General features: G+C 37.1%; 1 long non-coding RNA gene across 1 annotated transcript; it reads right to left on the bottom strand.

Moving 5' to 3' along the window:
- Positions 1 to 2,042: 2,042 nt before the first annotated feature.
- Positions 2,043 to 6,197, bottom strand: LOC124097642 (uncharacterized). Its single transcript, XR_006853302.2, has 4 exons — positions 6,096 to 6,197; positions 4,531 to 4,629; positions 2,293 to 2,397; positions 2,043 to 2,183 (listed from the first exon to the last, which is right to left on the bottom strand). It is a non-coding gene; the product is annotated as an uncharacterized LOC124097642 (long non-coding RNA).
- Between the last annotated feature and the right edge of the window lie 4,528 nt (positions 6,198 to 10,725).

Genomic DNA, 10,725 nt, shown 5'->3' with positions numbered 1-10,725 from the left:
CTTATACACATCCCTCTAGTAATTTTTGATGGCAAAAAAATTTCTTCCCTTTAGAATATCAACCAATGCTACTTTAAGTTTGCCTTTACTCATTGTGATAGTAAGGAGATGGACTAAATATCAACTATTATATTACATCCTGATACTTGCCTTTCTATTCTCAAATAAAATTAGATAGCTCTGTATGAATACCAGAAATATCACAAGGACCTTTGTAATACCTACTTTCTATCTATACCTAATGAAAAAATGTCTCAAAGAATCTTAGAAATTTGAAGTAGTGCTTAAGATTTATTTAGGGGCCCATGCTTTGACTTCAGAGGAAATTCCTTTATAAAAATGTAAAATATCAGAATTACATTCTCCTCATAATGTCAAATATTGGATCATGGTAGGGGACACACTTATTCCTATAAAAGTCATTGCAAGTTGGAAGAGTCTATATGGAATTTTTTTTTAAATGTGGAGGGGGCACAATAGTGCCTGCCTGTAATTCTAGTGACTGCAGTGGCTGAGACAGCAGGATCAGCAGGATCACAATGTTCAAGTCCAGTCCCATCAACTTAGCAAAAAGCTCTAAGGGGTGGGGATGTAGCTCAGTGGTAAATAGCCCCTGGGTTAAATCTCCAGATACCGGCCCCAAATAAATAAAAACTTGGGAAGAAAGAGGGTATATCAGGGAAAATAAAAATAGAAAGCACATGGAAAAATGAGAGAAAGTCACTCCTCTCCTCTCAGTGGGCATAATTTTTTATTTTTGGTACAGGGAATTGAAACCAGGGGCAGTCTACCACTGTGCTACATTCCCAGTCATTTTTATTTTGAGAGCCAGCCTCCCTAAGTTGCCTAGGGTCTTGCCAGTTACTGAGGCTGGCCTCAAACTTGTGATCCTCTCATCTAAGCTTCACAAGTCATTGAGATTACAGGCATGTGCTAGCATGCCCCATCCAATGAGAGTCATTTTGTTTTGAATGATTAATGAAAGCAACTTCAGTTACTCAACAAAAGAATAAATCTGATTTATTCACATTTTTCTTTTGTACCAGGAATTGAACCCAAGGGCACTTAACCACTGAGCCACATACACAGCCTTTTTTATAGTTTATTTTGAGACAGACCCTTGGTAACTTGTTTAGGGCCTTGCTAAATTCCTTAAGCTAACTTTATACTTGTGATCCTCCTGCCTCAGCCTCCCAAGCACTGGGATTACAGGTTATTCATGTTTTTAAAATAAAATATTTCCAAATGAAATTTTTATGTTGCTAAATGTAAAAAGTGAATGAGAAAAGGACAGCTATGAGAATTAATGATTCAAGTGTTTAAATGCATGTACATTTAAACTTCCACATGCTTGTTGAGTATTAAACTTCAGAAACAGGGCACTTTAGATCACTTTAAAAGAGATGGTTAAACCCCAAATAATTAAGTATAACTACATGTTAATAAAATACTTTCAATCAATTGTAAGACAAGTGTGATTTGAGGGTAGAGCAAAACCAAGTAAAAGAAATTGGGGCATCTCTGTGGAAATGCTACAACCATAAGCACAAACTTCAGCACTGATGTTTTTGTATCTTGTTCAGTTGACAGAATCATTTTTAGCAGTTTAATTCTTTCAAGAACACAGATGTAGTGTGTTTAATAATTTTATAAGACCATAGAGTTGATTTTCTTTTGAAATCATATCTGCATTGGAATTGGCTTTGTCAGCTAATGAATCAATACAAAGGGGTACACAGGTAAAATAGACTTTGTCTTTTTTTCCTCAAGGAATAAATAATGTAAATGTCCATGTTTTGGGACTGATATTGATTCACTGAGGCCAAATATTAAAGTGAATAATCTTTATTAAAATGTACTTGCAAGCGTTAGAGAAGAAGTCACCATTACTGCCAAAGGGCTAGGAGTTTGATATGTACAACTTTGTAATTGCTGCTACTTACAAAACCATTTAGGGTTCAATTGATAGTTAACAGAGTGAGCATCTTGTGTTTAATAAAATGACAAACATGTACTGCATTATATTAGAATGTCTATTATTGTAACTAATGTTATATTTAACTTAGGTAACTTAGGTTTGAGTTTTTTAACTGTAGGTAATGTAGGTTTGAGTTTTTTCTTCAGAGCCATCAGTATAACAGAGAGTGAAGAGACTTTTCAACAACTGCCACTTCTTGCTGTTGCTGTTTCAAAAAAGGAAATTTAGATAGCTGTTATACATATTTCTATATTTAAAATATTCTAAGGTTTATATCAATTCTTGGGTTTTGATATTAAATACAAGCTACTTACAGTCTCCCTAAGAATGTTTTCCTGCAACTCAGCCATTTCTTTTTTCACTTTACTTTGTTCACCAATAACAAGACTTTCATGATACTCCTCCAGGTCTTTGATACTCTAAAACAAAAAAAGTCAACTTCAGTTAGAAGCTTCCACTTCTTATTTCATATTCCAAATGTGTAAATTAAATTTCAAAAGTAACAACTTTTGATATTCAGAGAGTTTGCTATTAATTCAAACTGAAATTATAATTAATATATGCAGATATAAATATCCCCTTAACATTTCTTTCTATTTTTTTTTTTGTAGTGCCAAGGACTAACCCTATGGCTTCAACATGGTAGGTTTGTGCTCACACTGAGCTGCCTCACCAGCCCCAAGAAATTTTTTAAATGTCAGATCTGAGTGGAAGAATATTTTTATGAGAGGAACAACAATCACGTACTTAGTTTACAAAAATGGGTTGGTGAGCAGTTGTCAACATGGAACAGACATAGAAAGAGACTGGTAGACCTGCATTATGAAATGCCACACTTCTTAACAGGGTAATGACTTATTTGTTATCACTAACAGTTCATGTAACATGATTTCCTTAGAATAAAACAGGCTATCATATGACCCTTGTAAATCTTTATCATTCATTCAATAGTGACATCCAGTACACTAGGAAAAAGTACTGGGTTACATGCTGTGGGAGAATTAAAAAATGACTACAATCTCTTCTGTATTCATATATATGAGCAAACATTTAAACAGAAATAATATAAAAACTTTAAAATAGGTATGGAAGAAGAATTTATTGGGGTATGTAGCTGACAAGCAAGGTTCAGTGAGATTTAGAGGGCAAAATAATAAAATGTCAATAGGTAAATAAAAGAAGTTAAAAATACTGTAGGGGAAGAACATAAGCAAAATGAGGAAATGTAATGGTGAGTTCCTGCACATGGGGTATCTGAATAACAGAATTAAGAAGGGGAAGCCACTGATAGTTTTAGAAGAAGGAAGGGCCATGTTTTAGGAAGATGATACTACAAAATCTTGAAGGATGGATCGAGAAGAGAGAACTCAGAAAAAGAGTACTTTAATATTATAGGCAAGGAATAATGAAGTCCTGAACTAGGGCAGCAACAGCAGAAATTAAAGCAATAAAAGGTCCACTAGCATGGGCCAGGCTCTGGGTTCAATCCCCAGCACAGGAAAAAAAAGGTACCACAGCAGGGGTAAGACTACAGTAAGGGTAAGACCTACTGATAACTGGATGGGAAGGATAATTAAATTCAGGAGGCTAAATAATAAAGTTCCTACCATAACTATTAACATTTATCAATAACATTTAGAAGAAAACTTTTCTATTTACTTCTTCATACCAACTTGTTAATGGTTCTAAGGGAACATTAGAGCTGCATGTTCTCAACTTGCAAGCTCTTTCTAAATAAGTGCTTTGTATACAGATGACTCTGAAGTTCCTGAAAGAATTTTTAGAATAATTTAATTATTTACTGAAACACCTCAATTAGTTAAGAGTGACATTTTAATGTACATCTTAAAGGGACTATTAAAAAGAACCCCCCGAAGGATTTTTAACTCCTAAATAATATGCATCTACATGAATAAGAGGTCAATGTTATTGAGGAAAATTAGCTGATGTGCAAATATGACAGAAGAACATTGCCAATTTACAAAGGGTTGATCTTCCACTTGTTTTTTCATCCTGGTAATCATAAGTTGGAACATAAAACCATTCTTACTCATTAATAATTCTATAAATAAATATGCCATAGAACACTTATGAACTACACTAGAAAATGAAAGAGTTACTGAGTAGTTATATTTGCCTACTTTCTAGTTAATGAAAGCTGTCCATAGAAGACAAGTAAAAGAAAAGTAGAAATGATTTATCGACTTGCTGCTCTTCACTATATATTATCAATTTGAACATAAAAACATCATTATAGTGTTAATAAAGCATCAATGTTATGGACAAAATGTATATTTCTAGGTAAAATTCCCAATTTTACTTCTGTTTTAAATAACTCTCACAACTATTAATGGTTTCTAAAATTAAAAGTTCATGTAAAAATTATGGTAATTCTAGAAAAATAAATTTGAGATAGAGTATGATTAACAATTTTTAAACACATAATCAAACTGCTTCACCATAAATTCAGAAAGAACCAATCAGTCTTGTAATTCTACATATATATTGTATTTGATGAGAATGTATTGTTTACCAAGTACAACACAACAGACCTTTAGCAATTGCTCGTACAAATTTTTAATTTCTTTAACTTTCTCACGCTGAATAATTCTAGATTGAAGAAAAAGCTTTCTTTGCTCTTGAAACATATTCTAAAAAGATAAAATAAAGTGATAAAATTTGAATAAAATTTAACATTTAAAAAACAAATCTATAAATCTTAGTTGAAAGAAATACACTTTAAATTAATAACTGTTAATTTGTTTTAATGTTTATATCCAATTTTAAATAATTGCATTTCAACTCCAATAAACCCAAACAAAATAATATAATCATCTTTTGTATCACTCATTGAATAGGACATTTTCTTACCAATATTCAAATAAATGTATTAATTATTGATTTCAAATTCAACAGATGACCCTTCTAATAATCTGTTTACCACAAGCAGATAAAATCTAAAGTCCTACCTAGCAGAAATTAAGTAGGGAATATTTCTTCTTATCCAATATTCAAAAATAATACTAATTCCTGCTCATTTCAATATACACAGGGCTGGAACTTCCAGTGATGCAAGCCTCTCTATTCCTTGACCCACTCTCCAATAATAATTTCATACTGTTCCCTACTTGCCACTCCCAGAGTCAAACTCTAGATTTTTCATGCTCAATAACTGCAGAATTACATAATACAAACAATAGCAAAGATATATAGGAAATTTATGTTAAAACACTGTTTTGAAGCATTTTAAACTAACTCATCAAAAAAAGAACCCATTTACTACTCAAAACAACTTCGTGAGGTAGATACTCTTAGTGTGTCCTCTTTCACTAAAAAGAAAACAGAGCGCAGATATAAATAATTTGCTGGTGGTTTCATAGTGAGCAGCTAGCTGAAATACTTTTGGATCCCAAACAGTCTGATTCCAGAGTCCAGGCTCCTGACCACTGTACTGCACCATATCTCCATTTTTACAACATTCAGCCACTTCCCTACCTTTGTAAGTCACTCTCTTCAATATTGTGGCTCAGTAGTCTTAAAAGACCTAAATTCCCTCGAATGGAGCACTTTTCACTGTCTAATATGCTGTCCCCATGTCCTCACTTTTCTCAGTCCCAGAGGACATTCCATAGTCAGTCATCAGACACCCATCATTGCCTATACACTGTGACCCCTTCTCCTTTCATCAATGTACTTGGATAAACCCAAACCTCTCAAATCCAACTCTCTACATGTTCTGCCAAGCCAAGCTGCCTGCTCCCGCTGTAACGTCATGATCTCTCTTATGAACTTAAGTTGAACCCTATCGCCTCTTGGCATTTCTATTTCTCTTGTCTGTCTACAGAACCACTCTCGAGAAACAATTCCCTGCCTTCTCTTTTGTCCTGAAAGCAGCATCTGCTCCCCATCCTTAGTCCCAGATGATGACCTCACCACTTCTCTGAAGAAACACAAGCAATCCCAACAGGAAGTCCTGTCTCCCATCACCACATCTTCCATCCACCTTTGCCCAGCTAGCCTTAAGTCCTCTACCTTCTCTCCTGAATTTTTGCATGAACTATTGCTACTTGAGATTTTGATATAATAGATTAATCATAAAGCTAAGCCTGATACCAACAGCTAGTTTTTCTTCTTGGTCCTCAGCTTTCTGTACTTCTATGTCCAACTGTTGAAACAAAGGCAGAAATTGCTGAGAATATTTATAATGAAGATTCTGCCTGTAAAACATAATAATGAACATGGTCATACTGCATAAAGGTATGAAAAATATATTCAAAACAAAAATGGTTGACATAATTTCACATAATTTATACCATGAAAGGAAAATAAAAGTAGCTAAAATCTTCTCATGAGAAAGAGAAAAGCAAAATGATTTACTCTCATTATAAAAATATTTATTCCTAAGTGACTACTAGAGAAGCTAGTTCACCTGCTTAACAGCTTGAAAACTGAGGACTGCAGTATAAATTTTCCACAAATACTTAATTGATATAAAAGCAGTTTAATTTTCAATTCATCTTACTAAATAACATAGATTCTGGCATTAGAAGTTAGATTTAATGTGGATAACATATCCATTCACTGTGTAACACTTCCAGACAGGAATATTTCTCTTAACTATTTCTCCATATTGCCACAATTAATTTTGCAAAAAGAGCAGAGAATGAGATTCAGCTAAAAACATAAATTATTTGCAATATGAATTACCTTTTCTATATAACTGAATACTCTTAACACTCCCAGGATTGATGATTGGACATTTGTCTTATATTCAGTTAACATATTATAATAAATGTATATAAATCAACTTTATAGGGAAAATACTATTATCTCAAAGGCAAAAGAGGTAATCTTATTTTCTTCTAGGTAATATACTTCAGTACTGTGAAACTAAGGTTCGAAAATTATCTGTTTAGAGAAAATCAAGCAAAATACTTTGTCATATCAGGGATTGAACCCAGAGGCCCTCTACCACTGAGCCACACCCCCGCCCTTTTTATTTTAAGACAGAGTCTTAATAAATTTCTCAGGCTGGCCTTGAAGTTTCAATCCTTCCGCCTCAGTCTCCCAATTTGCTGGGATTATAGGTGTGTGCCACCACACCCAGCTACAAAACACATTTTTATTTGGAGATTCTAATAAATGCATGGTGATAATTGGAGTGCAAAGATTTATGCATGAATAGTTATATGTATACACACACACACACATATACCAGTATTGTGATTCCAAAAACAAAACAAAACTTTACCTTTGCTCTTGTTGTATTTTGCGAATATGCTCAATATTTTCATTAATAATTTTGAGAGAAGCGTCTGTATTCATTTCAAACCATTTTCTTCTAGCAAGAAGAGCTTGTGTGATGTCAGCTATATATAAAATAAATTTTCATTAAGTGGCTATTGAAAATTACTTTGCTCCCATATATTCGTACCCATATGGGAAATGTTGATTCAGCAATATTGGAAAGACATTTAAAATTTATAAAACAGACATCATTTAAAAACAAGATTTGCTCACTTATATTATATGAACATATTTAGGTAATAGTAATACAATTCTCATTTATCAAACTGCAGGTCACCTTTTAAATTAGATAAAAATTCTAATAGTCAAAATAATTTATACTTTTTAAAAATGTATACAAAGAAGCATAAAAAAGAATTTAATTTCCTCTTGAGAAGCAGTTAATGAGTCAAATTTTATAATTTATTAAATGTCCTCTAATTCAAAGGACACTCCTAGGATGGAATATTGTTAGAGTTCATTTCATAAAATACACAAAAGTACTTTACTTAAAAAGTCTGTCAAAGAGCGAGAAATAAATATACTGTAATAAAAATATTTATAAATCATGCAGTGGGTGATGCTTTTAACTATATTTTACTAAGAGACAGTGTTCATGGTTATAAGAATTTCAGGTTTACATAAGTAAATGAATATACATAAGAGCACTTTTTAAATATTTTCATGGATGTTGTAAAAGATGTTTATTTGTAACTGCAGTGTTTCTCATAAAATATTACAACTAGAAAGTAATACAGTACTAAGGATATGACTTTACATCAAGATCTACTACCAATAGCTATTTATCAATACTCATGGTGTCCATCTATAACAAATAATTAATTGCACACCTCACAATACAAGCACTTTTAGCACCAAATAAACCAAAGCTTTCAAAACATAATCCTTTGTATGAATTATCTCTATAGCAGAGCCAAAAGTTGATAAATACGCTGTTAACATTATAGACTTTACAGTATATAGAAATAAAAGAAATTTATTCAGTGTGTTTGTTTGCTTGTTTATTTATGGTACTGGGGATTGCCCAGGGGTGTTTTACTACTGAGTTACATCCCCAGTCCTTTTTTTAAATCTTATTTTGAAACTGGATCTCACTAAGTTGATGAGGCTGGACTTGAACTTGCCATCTTCCTACCTTGGCTACCTGAGTTGCTGGGATCATAAACCTGTGCCAATACATCTAAAACAGTGTGGCTGACAATTAACAAGCAAATGGAAAATTTTTGAGTTTTTGGATACAATCATACATTTCTCACTAGGTATAAAATTGTCTTCAATTTTCTGCTGGGCGTGGTAGCATATACCTAATATTCCTAGAGGCTCAGGAGGCTGAGACAGGAAGATTGCAAGTTCAAAGCCAGTCTCAATAACTTAGTGAGGCCCTAAGCAACTCAGTGAGACTCTGTCTTTAAATAAAGTACAAAAAAGGCCTGGGAATGTGACTCAGTGGTTAAGCGCCCCTGAGTTCAATACCTGGTACCAAACAAACAAACAAAAAAGTAGTCTTCAATTTTCTACTACATGATTCACTAAAGTAAAAATACTAACAGCTATTTCAGAGGAACTCTTAAGCATTGGTGCTCCAAAGATAAAAAGTTCAGAATGTCATAAAATTAAATTAAATACAATAAAATTCTGTATACGAGAAAAAAGACTTTAGGCAGAGTCCTGAAGGACAGTGTTTAGTAAATCCTATAACAGTTGTACAGTTGAACACAATTTTTTTAAGTAAAAATATCTTCCAAAACATACCTCTAACTTCCCGTAATATCTTTTGTACATCCTCCCTATAAAAAAATGACAGGAAATTTTTAAGTGAGGCAAAAAATTGTTACTATGGAAGAAGACCCCTAGGCACTTAAGGTTAGCTAGGTGCTGTGTGAGCAGAGGCGGACTTTTCTGAAATCACCCTATGTGACGCAGCAGGCAAAAAATGGCTTTAAACACATTACCCCATGTCTCGCTCCTGGCGACCTGTGAAAGAACTCTCCTCCCCACTGTCATCAAGTCCTGAACTGGTTGCTGCATAGAAAAGAGAAAGGAAAGATGTTTTTCAAGCAAGTGTGCTATTTGATCCACTCTTTGCAGAGATATCCTCTCCCTTGTGCAATTTCCCTGGCTCTTCAGGCCAAGGAAAAGATCCTGATGCAGACAGACAGACAGAGGTGGAATCCCTTAGGTGTAGGCCACAATAAATTTGGTCAGGGCCTGGGGCCACTGGAAGGAGGCATCTGTACCAGGGCCAAAGTGCTTGTCCTGCACCTGGGACAAGTAGGAAGTGAGGGCTGCCAGGGGTTCAGAGGAGCAAGAACCGGAATCCCGTGAAGGTGCTTGAGACACAGGGGCTTCTCGGCGCTGGAAACGTGGGGTAGCCCCAACCCAGGGCCAGGAACTCCAGCCGCCCACGTGCTTCACGGCCCCACAGGACAAGAGGGGGAACACCTCTGACACGGGGATGCCCAGAGCAGAGCCTCCCCGCTGGAGGGACCCCTGGGACAGGAGCGTTTTTCACCTGGGCACTCAAAGTCATAGATGGACAGGTCCTGAGGCTCCACCTGGGCCTTGGCAGCTCTCCCCAAGCTCTTCCTTGCCGTGGGTGCCATGGCGACGGCCGCCCTGTGTTGCACAGGAGCCCGCAAGCTCCAGAGGGCAGGGATGCACTAAAGAAGGTGGGAGGTGTCAGAGGAGAATCAGGGCATGGGGCTTTGGGGCTGGAGATTGGTGTGGCCTCGTGGCCTGACACATGCCCTGGAGCCAGGGGGAGGGGGAGGATGGTGCCAGGGTAGAGTCCCTCCCCCACCCAATGATGCCATGGTCATGTCCTGCCCCATCCAGTCCAGTCCTGCTACAGGAGGGCTGAAACCCAGGGGACAGGGGACAGGAAGGATGGCCCCAGGGTGAAGAGCCGCCCAGCCCCATCCAGTCTCTCCCTGCTGGATACCGAGGGACCCGAAGGAGAACCCCAGGGTCAAGTCCCCCCCCCCCAAAAAAAAAGTCCAGTCCCACCCGCTGGAACCCAGAGGACAGGAAGGATGGCCCCAGGGTCCAGCCCTGCCCCACCCTGTCCTGTCCCTCTGGAACACTAGGAGAAGGGAAGGATGGCCCCAGGGTCGAGCCCGGCCTTGTCCTGTCCACTCCCACCTGTCCCGTCCAGTCCCACCGGGCTGCAACTGAGGAGACACTGGTAGGATGGCCCCAGGGTCGAGTCCAGCCCCGTCCCATCCAGTCCCACCCAGTTGGAACTGGAAGGGACACAGGAAGGATGGCTCCAGGGTCGGAGTCCCACCCCGAACCACCCTGCTGCACCACCTCACCTGTCCAGTGCCCGTCCAGTTCCGCACCACCCCGCCCCGTCCAGTCCCACCCCCCTGTCCCATCCTTTCCCACCCCAACCTGTCCAGTCCCCGTCCCGCTACACGAGGACTGGTACGAGCCCCAAC

This window comes from Marmota monax, unplaced genomic scaffold (assembly GCF_021218885.2).
Source record: "Marmota monax isolate L192 unplaced genomic scaffold, Marmota_monax_Labrador192_F-V1.1 WCK01_AAM20220418_F8-fsc00142, whole genome shotgun sequence".
NCBI lineage: Eukaryota > Metazoa > Chordata > Mammalia > Rodentia > Sciuridae > Marmota > Marmota monax.
The sequence above is the reverse complement of the archived record's forward strand: the minus strand, read 5'-3'. Positions and strand labels throughout refer to the sequence as shown.